The sequence below is a fragment of the Schistocerca nitens genome, chromosome 3, assembly GCF_023898315.1.
Source record: "Schistocerca nitens isolate TAMUIC-IGC-003100 chromosome 3, iqSchNite1.1, whole genome shotgun sequence".
Taxonomy (NCBI): domain Eukaryota; kingdom Metazoa; phylum Arthropoda; class Insecta; order Orthoptera; family Acrididae; genus Schistocerca; species Schistocerca nitens.
In genome coordinates this window covers 414,522,871-414,533,189 of record NC_064616.1, presented here as the reverse complement: position 1 = coordinate 414,533,189, position 10,319 = coordinate 414,522,871, and the positions used below count along the sequence as shown (strand labels likewise).

The window sequence follows — 10,319 nt, the reverse complement described above, 5'->3', positions numbered from 1 at the left end:
ATAAAAACACTTATAAGAATACGAAGCGCCACACTCCTTCGCGCAACGTCAATAACAGACGACCTCGCAGAGCGCACCAGGAAGTGCTCGCTGTGAGAGCTCGCTTCAAAGCTGCTGCTGCTGCGGCTACTACTACTACTACTACTACTACTACTACCACCGCTCGTATTACGTTCACAACAGCAGCACAGTGAGCGCGCCAATCCGGGCGACCTCTGCCCCCACCCTCTCCCTCCCGGCTCATCGATCACTGCCTGCTCGCTCCGTGCATTCATACTCGCGTTCGTCGTGCCCAAGCGCGGTGAGCTGGAGCAAGTAGGGGGAGCAAAACACCTAATTTGCAGACCTCTATTACACAAATCAGGTGTGCCGTGGCAGCTGTGGCGCGATTTGTGCCGCATCAGTGTGGAGACCGCTTAAAGAAGAACATGTATTATACGTAATAATATACAACCAGCAAACAGTAGATAAAAGAATTAATTAAATAATATACAGGGTGTTTCACAGTTCATCTAACACACTTCTAGAGGTTGTAGAGGGGATTTAATACAACAAGTTTTACAGAGGAACCTATGTCCGGAAACGTCACCCAACGGCGTTACAGAGCGTCAAAGTTATAGACGCCTGTAAATGTATGTATATACAGGGTAACTCCGTGATGATGTTACAGACTTTCAAGGATGAAGGAGATGGATAAATGTGGAATACATGTACCAGTATTGTTGTTGCTAAGATTATACAGTAGGCAAATTTCAGAGGTGGTAGTATAGACCAAGACAAAAACAAGTATCTAGTAAACATGGGCTCCAAAATGCATATCTAAGGAGCTATAATCACTTGTTTATCGTCGCTAGTGTGGAGCACGTCACCTCTATTGAACAAGTGCCCATAGCTCTTAAGGTAAGCATTTTAGAGCCCATATTTACCAGACATTTTTTCTTGTTTTGGTCCATACTACCACATGCTTAGGTAGTCCGTTCAGCTGCAAAAAACTACAGTGCGAGGGCTGCATAGTGGTTAGCGCATCTGCTAAGTGAGTAGGAGATCCGGGTTGGAGTCCTCACGTTGGTAAAAATTTTCATTCCTTACTTCAGTTTGCATACATATGGTGTAGATGTTTGAGACTTGACAATATCTCTGGAACCATATAGTTTCATTTGATTTTCTTTAACATCAGTACAGATACATCTAACTCTTACAATTAGTTTTGAATTTCTTTGAATCTTATTCTAATTTTTGAGTATTTTCTGAGATTTTAATGGGTGGCAGTTTTCAACATGTTTAAATGTTAAGGCAGACCGTGAAACGAGCGCGGGTAGCGCAGTTAAAAGTGCATTCATAATCCTCCTTGAGAGGTGGCATGAGCCCCCTCTCATATTTCTATCTTACGATTCTCCTCTCTAATTACATGCGGTGGAAAGTTGCTATTCCTCCACACGCGGACTTCCCACGCAGCGTCTCTCGTCACCCGGGTGGTCCGGTGACAGGCGGGCTCTGTTGAACTGGAGAGGGTTAAGCCGACGGGTGTGAGGATGTCGAGTGAAGGCTTTGCAGACGCCGACATTGTCAAAAGACACGCCCGGTGTACCCAGGCAGTTGTGGCGGGAAAATTCCCGCGCTTTCTGCAAAATAGTAACTGTGATTGGCTTGCTCAGGGCATAGCTCCGTGACGTAGCAAAATCAGCACAGAAATTGGCGCCAAGAATCTCCATTGGTGGAATGGTAGTGCTCCGGCAATGGAGTGGAATTTCCGCCGGTTTTCGAGTTGCTGATTGGAACGTTTAACCACGGCCACTGTCGTGGGGGCGGGAATGTTGTGTGTTCGGCCTGTACGGGTGCTCTAGGTAGTCGGCTCTCGCCTTTCGGTGGAGGACGTCGAAGCAACCAGCCATCGCTTCCTGTACGCCAGATCGTGTTCTGGCAGTTAAGAAGACAGTTTGGTAATGTATGTCCGCAGCACCGGCAGATAGGGATTTTCCTAGGTGATAATCAGAGCTCAGCAGAGCGCGCCTGTTCGTCTTTTTCTAACTTTGTTCTGTCTTGAGTAGCAGCAATTACTGTTGGGTTAGCTGTGTGTCTCTCTTGAGATTTGAGTGGCAAGGAATTGGCTCCACATACCACTTCGTCTTAAACCTCACGATCTAGTTTAGGGACAACTTCACCTTTACAGTGTTTGTATGAGTCTCCAATTTGAGCCAATTTGATGTATTATAAATTAGAATTCATGTGTTTTTGTTTATAATTTTGTGTTTAGTCTTAATAAATCATATTGTTATTTTGGACAGAACTTTCATTCTGTTAATCGGTAGAGCAACCGATCATTTCTCACTACGTTTATGAAACCTTCCTTTATTTAACTTATTTATCAAATTAAATTATTGCAGGTGCCAAACTCTTTTCTACTCCACTTGCAGGGTTGATTACAGTCAGTTCGCGTATATTTTTTAATCCTTGTGCAACAGCAAAGGTCGGAGTTAGAATAGGGGGGGGGGGGGGCTTAGAGCATCATTTACATATGTAGCTTCTAGAATTTAGTGTTAAATACACTGCTAGCCCCGGCTCCTCGCATCCTTAATTCTAAACCGTAATCCGTTCCTCTCGCTGTTGCGTTCACTGATGGAATATGAAGGAAATAAATAAATCAGAGTTCAAGCTATAACTGCAGTTCTTTACACGATCGTTTACGATCCTTCTCAGAGTAATTGTCAAGGATGAGATCGCCATGAATACATCTACGACAATTGCCTGTCTATATTAATCAGAGCTACGACTGTTTCCTCCATATTGCCTTAAACTGTACTCATTTGACAATGATCTTGACCGGTATTGAACAGGTTCGTGAGGAACAAACTAGAGCTGCGATTTTCATCATTGTTATCACAGATTATGCGAAACATGCACGGATGAGCAGAAGAACATAACCACTGCTTAATAGCTTGTTGGTCCAACTTCGGAGCGCAATACAGCAGAGATTCTACGGCCTATGGATTCGATGAGTCCATGGTAAGTTGCTGGAGGTATGTGGCACCCGATATCTACGCACGGGTCATGCTATTCGTATGAATTAGGGGCCGTTGGCATGTGCACGTGGAGGTCGCGCTCGATGTGTTCCATTGCGTTCAAATCGCGGAGTTTTCCATTATTACCACAGGTCCTGTGGCAACCAGGCGAATGCCCCCCCCCCCCCCCCGCCCCCCATGACATAATACTGCCTGGACCGCCTTTGCCCGTGGCGCGGCGCTGGTTTCGTGTCACCGTTCGCCTGGATGACTACGTTTCCGGATACCACCATCGACCTTGCGTAACAAAGAAACTGATTTATCTGACCAGATGGCACTTTTACAATATTCCAAGGAGTAATTTCGATGAACCTGTACTCACTGCAAACGTATTTGACGATGTCGTTGGATTAACATGGAAATATACCGAGGTGACAGAAGACGTGGAATACCTCCTAATATCGTGTCGGACCTACTTTCTCCCTGCCTAGTACATCAAATCGACGTGGCATGGATTCAACAAGTCGTTGGAAGTCCCCTGCAGAAATACTGAGCCATGGTTCTTTTACAGCCGTCCTTAATTGCGAAAGTGTTTCCAGTACAGGATTTTGTGCACGAACTGATTTCTCGATTATGTCCCTTAAATATTAGGTGGGATTCATATTGAGTGATCTGGATGACCAACTCATTCGGCCGAATTGTCCAAAATGTTCTTCAAACCAATCGTAAACTATTGTGGCTCATTGTTTGGGAACATGAAGTACATGAATAGCTCCAAATGGTCTCCAAGTAGCCGAACATAAACATTTATAGTCAATGATCGGTTCATTTGGACCAGAGGAGCCAGTCCAATCCATTTAAACACAGCCCAGACCATTAGGCAGCCACCTCCAGCTTTCACAGTGCCCTGTTGACAACTTGAGTCTATGGCTTCGTGAGGTCTGCGCTACACTCGAACCCGACCATCAGCTCATAGCAACTGAAATTGGGACTTATCTGACCAGGCCATGGTTTTAAAGTTCTCTAGGGTCCAACCGATATGGTCACGAGCCCAGCAGAGGCGCTGTAGGCGATGTCGTGCTGTTAGCAAAGGCAACAGGTCGGTCGTCTGCTACCATAGCCCATTAACGCAAAATTTCGCCTCAGTGTCCTAACGGATACGTTCGTCGTACGCTTTTGACATTGTGGATCTCGGAATATTGATTCCCTAAAGATTTCAGAAATGGAATGTCCCACGCGTCTAGTTCCAACCATTATTCCGCGTTCAGAGACTGTCAATTCCCGTCTTCCGGCCATAATCACGTCGGAAACATTTTCACATGAATCACGTGAGTACGAATGACAGCTCCGCCAATGCACTGCCCTTCTATACCTTGTGTAAGCGATATCATCGCCATCTGCATATATGCGTATCTCTATTCCATGACTTCCGTCATCTCGGTGTATATCAGTAGATTTTCGCAATTGTAAATGATAATTAACTGAAACCCTCAGCTGCCGACACGTGTTGTTGACATACCTTGATGGGGACAGCTGAAACTGTGTGCCTCGACCGGGACTCGAACCCGGGATCTCCTGCTTGCATGGCAGACGCTCTACCCATCTGAGCCACCAAGGACACAGATGAAGAGCACGACTGCAGGGACTAATCCCTTGCACGCTTCCCGTGAGACCCACATTCCCAACTGTCCACATTCTACATACGTAGTGTTCCTAATAGATACTTTGCCCATGCACTCATTACTCGCGCCCACTAAGGTGACGATTCCCGTAAGAGTTTGGGCAACCTGCGCGCATTCGCACAAACGAAGGCCAATGGCCGGGTAGCCATTTAACTATATATGAAGATAGTAACTGTTCTCGGCCGGTCGTTGTGGCCGAGCGGTTCTAGGCGCTTCAGTCTGGAACCGCGCGACCGCTACGGTCGCAGGTTCGAATCCTGCCTCGGGCATGGATGTGTGTGATGTCCTTAGGTTAGTTAGATTTAAGTAGTTCTAAGTCTAGGGGGACTGATGACCTCAGAAGTTAAGTCCCATAGTGCTCAGAGCCATTTGAACCATTCTTTGAACTGTTCTCGAAAGCACAGATACCATTGATGACCGTGCAGCTTCTCTAGAGTAAGTGATAATTAATTGAAACCCTCAGCTGCCGACGGGTGTTGTTGACATTCCTTGATAGGAACAGCTGGAAATGTGTGCCCCGACCGGGACTCGAACCCGGGATCTTCTGATAACATGGCGGACGCTCTATCCATCTGAGCCACCGAGGGCACGGATAAATGGCGTGACTGCACGGACTTAATCCTTGCACTCTTCCAGTGAGACCCACATTCCCAACTGTCCACAATCTACATACGTAATGTTCTTTCGAGAACAGTTACTATCTCCATATTTCGCAATTGTGGCACGCTAGAATGATTACCCATTCGTATTTGCTCACCTTGTGCACTTTCCTTACCGCGTCGCGTGCCCACAGCGCCATGAGACGATGGTCGTAACGTTTTGTCTCATCAGAGTAGATATGACATGTAAACGATTAGATTTTCAGAGAGACCGCACTAGTACAGGTGTAGCAGAGGCCAGCGAACATCTACGTTAGGCGCTTCAGTAAGATACCTATTAAACTTTCGGTGACTAAATCATAAAACAAACAAAGAAAGGTAAAAATAAAACTTTCTATTTATCTTTTATGGAAGGAAAGGAAAATTAAGATCTATTTTACCGTCGACGACGAGATCGGTAGCGGCGGAGCAGTGGATAGGATTGGGGGAGGAGAGCGAAGGAAATCGGCTGTGTTCTTTTCAAAGAAACAGTCCTGGAATTTGCCATAAGTCGTTTAGGGGTACCATGGTAAGCTACAAGATGATCTGACAGAGATTTCAGCCGTCATCGTCCCGAATTTGAGTCCAGTGTATCTTCACTGCGCCGTATCGCTTGTTTATTTGTCTTTATAGTTATCAACTGATGAACACTTCCTGCAAGTATTGTAAAGATGTCAACGAAATATGTGTTTTGGAATCAAGCCAAATCTTGATGTAACGTGTCCTTCAATGCCTGTCGAAAATGTGTAGCAGACAGCTGACAACAGTAACGACAATGGCTATGTTCTCCACTCAGGTCCGAGCCCTGTGTTGATGGTTAATAAAAAAGACGGACTTCGGCCACTGGTGTCAGTGCAGTCTTAGGTAGTTTTCGTTTATGTTGCCTTCTCCTCGTCGGTCATTTTGTACAACGTAAATCTGAAACAGAACTTACACGTGTCCTAATCCTTGCGAATTATAAGGTTAATACTGTCCTTCTTAGAGCATAATTTTGATATCAGCCTTAGAGACAGTCGCCGGCTTTGTCTCACCATGTGCGCTTGATCGATGTTCCCTGCCAATCGAAGGGTCTTCATTGACTTTTGACCTAAACCTTGTGCATCGTCAACGGTCTCTTTTCCATCCCGAAAGCACTTGAACTGTGTGTAAGTAGCAAAAATGCTGGAAACGACTCATAAATTCAGTAATTGTAAACCGATGTGCTATAAGCTCGTCACTGAGCTGGAAAAGATCTTCGAGAAGCTACCTGCATTAACAGAGAAAAATCTGGTTTCTCATAAATTTCAGCTCGCATTACGTCATTTGCTCTCAAAACTGGTTTCACGTTTCTGTCCTCACAGCTAGCAGTATGAGGTGTCAATTGAGCTGTTTAGCATATCTCTGAGATGCTTTAAGTCAGCTCCCCATAAGGTCATGCAAATATATGAGAAAGAGCGTTACGCAATGGATAACGTCTTATTGAAGGACACTAGATGTGGCGCTATTAAGCATGAAAGTACGGGTAAAACACCTCACAAAGTTATATTAATGAAGGAGCTCATCTGACTACAAGAGAAAATTAGTACTCACTATAATAATTTTGTGTATTACGATAAGGCATCAAATAAATGATTTACCCTCTGAATTAAGCATTTATGAACATTTAATAAGTGGAAAAATTGTTGTAAATACTAGGGCTATTCGGAAAGTAAGTTCCGATTGATCGCGAAATGGCAACTACTCTGAATATCAGAAATATTTTATATGCAACAGTCAGCTACAGCTTCCAGCCACTGCTCTACATCGTCACCACTCCGACTTAGACATTTGTCGTAGCGTTGTACCAACTTTCCAGTACCATCGTCAAAGAAGGCAGCCGCCTGTGCTTCCGCCAATTCTCTACGCTCATCTATAGCGCGTTGTCTGTGCGAAAACGTTGTCTTCATAGCTAGTAGTTAATGTGAGCAGAGATGAAATACAGAGGGAGCCAATTACGGGCTGTAGTGCAGGTGATCAAACACTTCTCATCGAAAACGCTCCAAGAGCATTTTCATTGCCCCTGCAGATTGCGACTGAGAATTGTCACAAAGTAGGAACCGCACGACAGTTCTGCAATGTGGGCTGCATAACATCAGACGAAATCCCTCAACAGGACCTCATACTTGGCGGGAGACACTATTTTCTATACATCTTTATGTGCTCACCATGCGCTCAGAACTGAAATGAGCGAAGCTATGTAATTGACAGGCATACTAGAGACGCTGTCTAACACACATGTGCAAAGCTTTATTAGATTTTCACAGTGGTTTCCATTTCTTGACCGATCGGAACTTAACTTCCGGATATCCCTCGTATGAAGTATGGTCTTGGCACATGTGGGTGGTTTCACTTCGTAAGCTCTTTTCTGTTTATTTTGTTTTATTATTATTATTATTATTATTTGCGTAACAACGCATATACGAAAAGAGCCGCGAAATACCTTTTAGTAATGCTGTGCCATGAAGTTCTTTATGATCATTAATTCTCAACAAAACAGAACATATTGTATTCTTATTGTTCTGTATCTGGCTTTCTATTAAAGGAATATTTTTCGTTACTGTAACTCACTATAAAACTCAACATATCTTCCCTACTTTATAGTTATTGAAAATGTTAATGAAAATTACTTTGTTATGAATACTGATGTTACAGTTCGCAATGATTGTTCAACAACAAAATTTTGCAGTGGATTTTTGTTATCAGTAAAACACCAATAAGTACCACGACTAGCACAAGAACATGAGACTATTATCGGAGAAAAATACGTTTTTTACTATAAGGTTAGCCAGACCAGAACTAAGCACAGCAAGATTCCTATTATATTACGAAGGTAAATTATCTTTTTTGTACTGTTAGTAATATATTATCAGCAGCCCGCGTCAACCTGCAAAACACATCATAAAATCTGCTGCTCTGCTCTGCAAGTCCGGAAGCTGAAAGAAATAATTTTATTTCACTATTACCTTCCCGCTTCTTTGCGGTATGATAGATTTCATTTAATGCAGTTTGAATACGCCGCGGCAGCGGCTCGTTCGTTCGTAGCGCAGCTCTGCACCACGGATAATATTTAAATAACTGAAAATGTCTTAAAGGGATGGGATAATATGCCAAGCAAGCTACTACAAATAATAATAATGCAAGGTTTCATTAAATAACTCTATTCAAAACATTTAAATATGTTAATTATTACACACCTTTAAAATGAGTACGTAATGGCGTACATCTCTCAGTCTCGACAAAAGAATGCTACGTTAGCATACAATACAACGTCACAGGCTATCCTACTCACGTAACTCCAAGAAGAAGACAGAGAAATTAATGTTCGTTCTGTATTATTTATACTAGTTGCATATTCTCATCTTTGTTTGATATTTATCGTCTGTGGCGGTTTCAGTACTCGCCGACACAGATATTATCTAAAATAAATAATAAAAAAAATACATAATTCCATACAATAACAAAACATGATACACAATGTTTTCTCTTTATCACATAATATGTCTTTTGCTAAGAGACGTTACAGTGGACACATGAAATGGAGATCACCAGCTCTATAATGCAATGACAACATTGCAAATTTGTGCCGGACCGGGACTCGAACCCAGATTTCCCGCTTATCGCGAGTGGTGGGTTTACCAATAGGCTATCCGAGCATAAATCATGACCAGACTCAAATTTCCATACGTCGTCAACCATGTGTCTACAACCTGCACTCATACGTCCATTATGTATATTCCTGTACAGGGGAGACATTTTATCTGAAAGTAGCTTTCTCGGTGTCGGCGGATAAATACGATATTGCTGTGCCTGTGTTATTACAAATTACGATGCATTGTTTCTTCGGACATGCATGCATGTCCGAAAGAAGAGGCTCTCCGGCGACTACAGGCGTTATGAAGGGCATGAAATGTATTCGCAGTTGCGTATATGTAGAGCCATCAACTGTGTAATGTAATGACGACAATGAAAATGTATGCCGGACCTGGACTCGAACCCGGATTTCCGATTTACCGTGAGCAGTCGTCTCAACTTCTTTTTTTTTTAAAAAAAATTGTTCGATATTATTCGTTTTGTTTGATCTGGGCGGACGTCACATGACATCTGTTGAGGGTGATCGTTGATTCCTTTTCTCAGTTTTTTTTATTACAGAGGATAATCAGTCCTCTGGCCGAACACGCTGAGGTACCGTCAGGCCAAAATATGCATACAACGAGCGGCCAACCTGTGACCATTCACTCGTGAATATGATGTTTTTAATCCCATGGCCCCATTTACCGTCGATGCTTTGGCTATCCGTGTCCAACTCACGGCCAGACCCAAAGTTCCACACGTCGTTGTTCCTGTGTTACAATCTGTCCCACTCCGGCAAAAATTTTCACTTCTGTCATTCACATGGTTGTTCGTATTCGCAACTGCGAATATACACACATCAAAAAAAGTTTTGACAAACTGCCTATTGGCTTCTGTCTCGGGTTCTTCGGCCGACGTTCATCTAATGATTTTTCTGACGTTTCGCCAGCACGAGTGGCTGGCATTGTCAAAGCTTCACCCTCCATTGCCGGTGGTGAACTGGAGGCGAGCTCGCGGCCGCAGACTATATGTACCTGGCGCGCCAACGTCCGAGGGCTTCTCCGCGGTCATTTCCGGTGCGGTTCTCCTCTTGCTACCTGCGACGGTCGTTCGCTGCAGTACGGGAAGCCAGGATCCGTTTACCTTAAGGCTTTCCTCTTTCTTGTTGAAACTGTTCGCGTGTTTTTGGATTTCTACAGCTTCTCTGAACAAGCGCGTGTGATAGTGCTTCTCTACAGCCAGAACTTCCGTGTCGGCGAATTTTATTACGTGGTCGGTCTCATTCAGTGCGTGCTCTGCCACGGCCGATTTCTCCACCTGCCCCAACCTGCAATGTCGCTTATGCTCTTTGATCCTGGTGTTAATGGATCGTCCAGTCATTCCGACATAAACTTTTCCCCATGTGCAAGGTA

At 43.9% G+C, this 10,319-nt stretch overlaps 1 non-coding gene across 1 annotated transcript; it reads right to left on the bottom strand.

The window, feature by feature from the left end:
• Positions 1 to 4,543: 4,543 nt before the first annotated feature.
• Positions 4,544 to 4,617, bottom strand: Trnaa-ugc (transfer RNA alanine (anticodon UGC)). The gene has a single exon. It is a non-coding gene; the product is annotated as a tRNA-Ala (tRNA).
• Between the last annotated feature and the right edge of the window lie 5,702 nt (positions 4,618 to 10,319).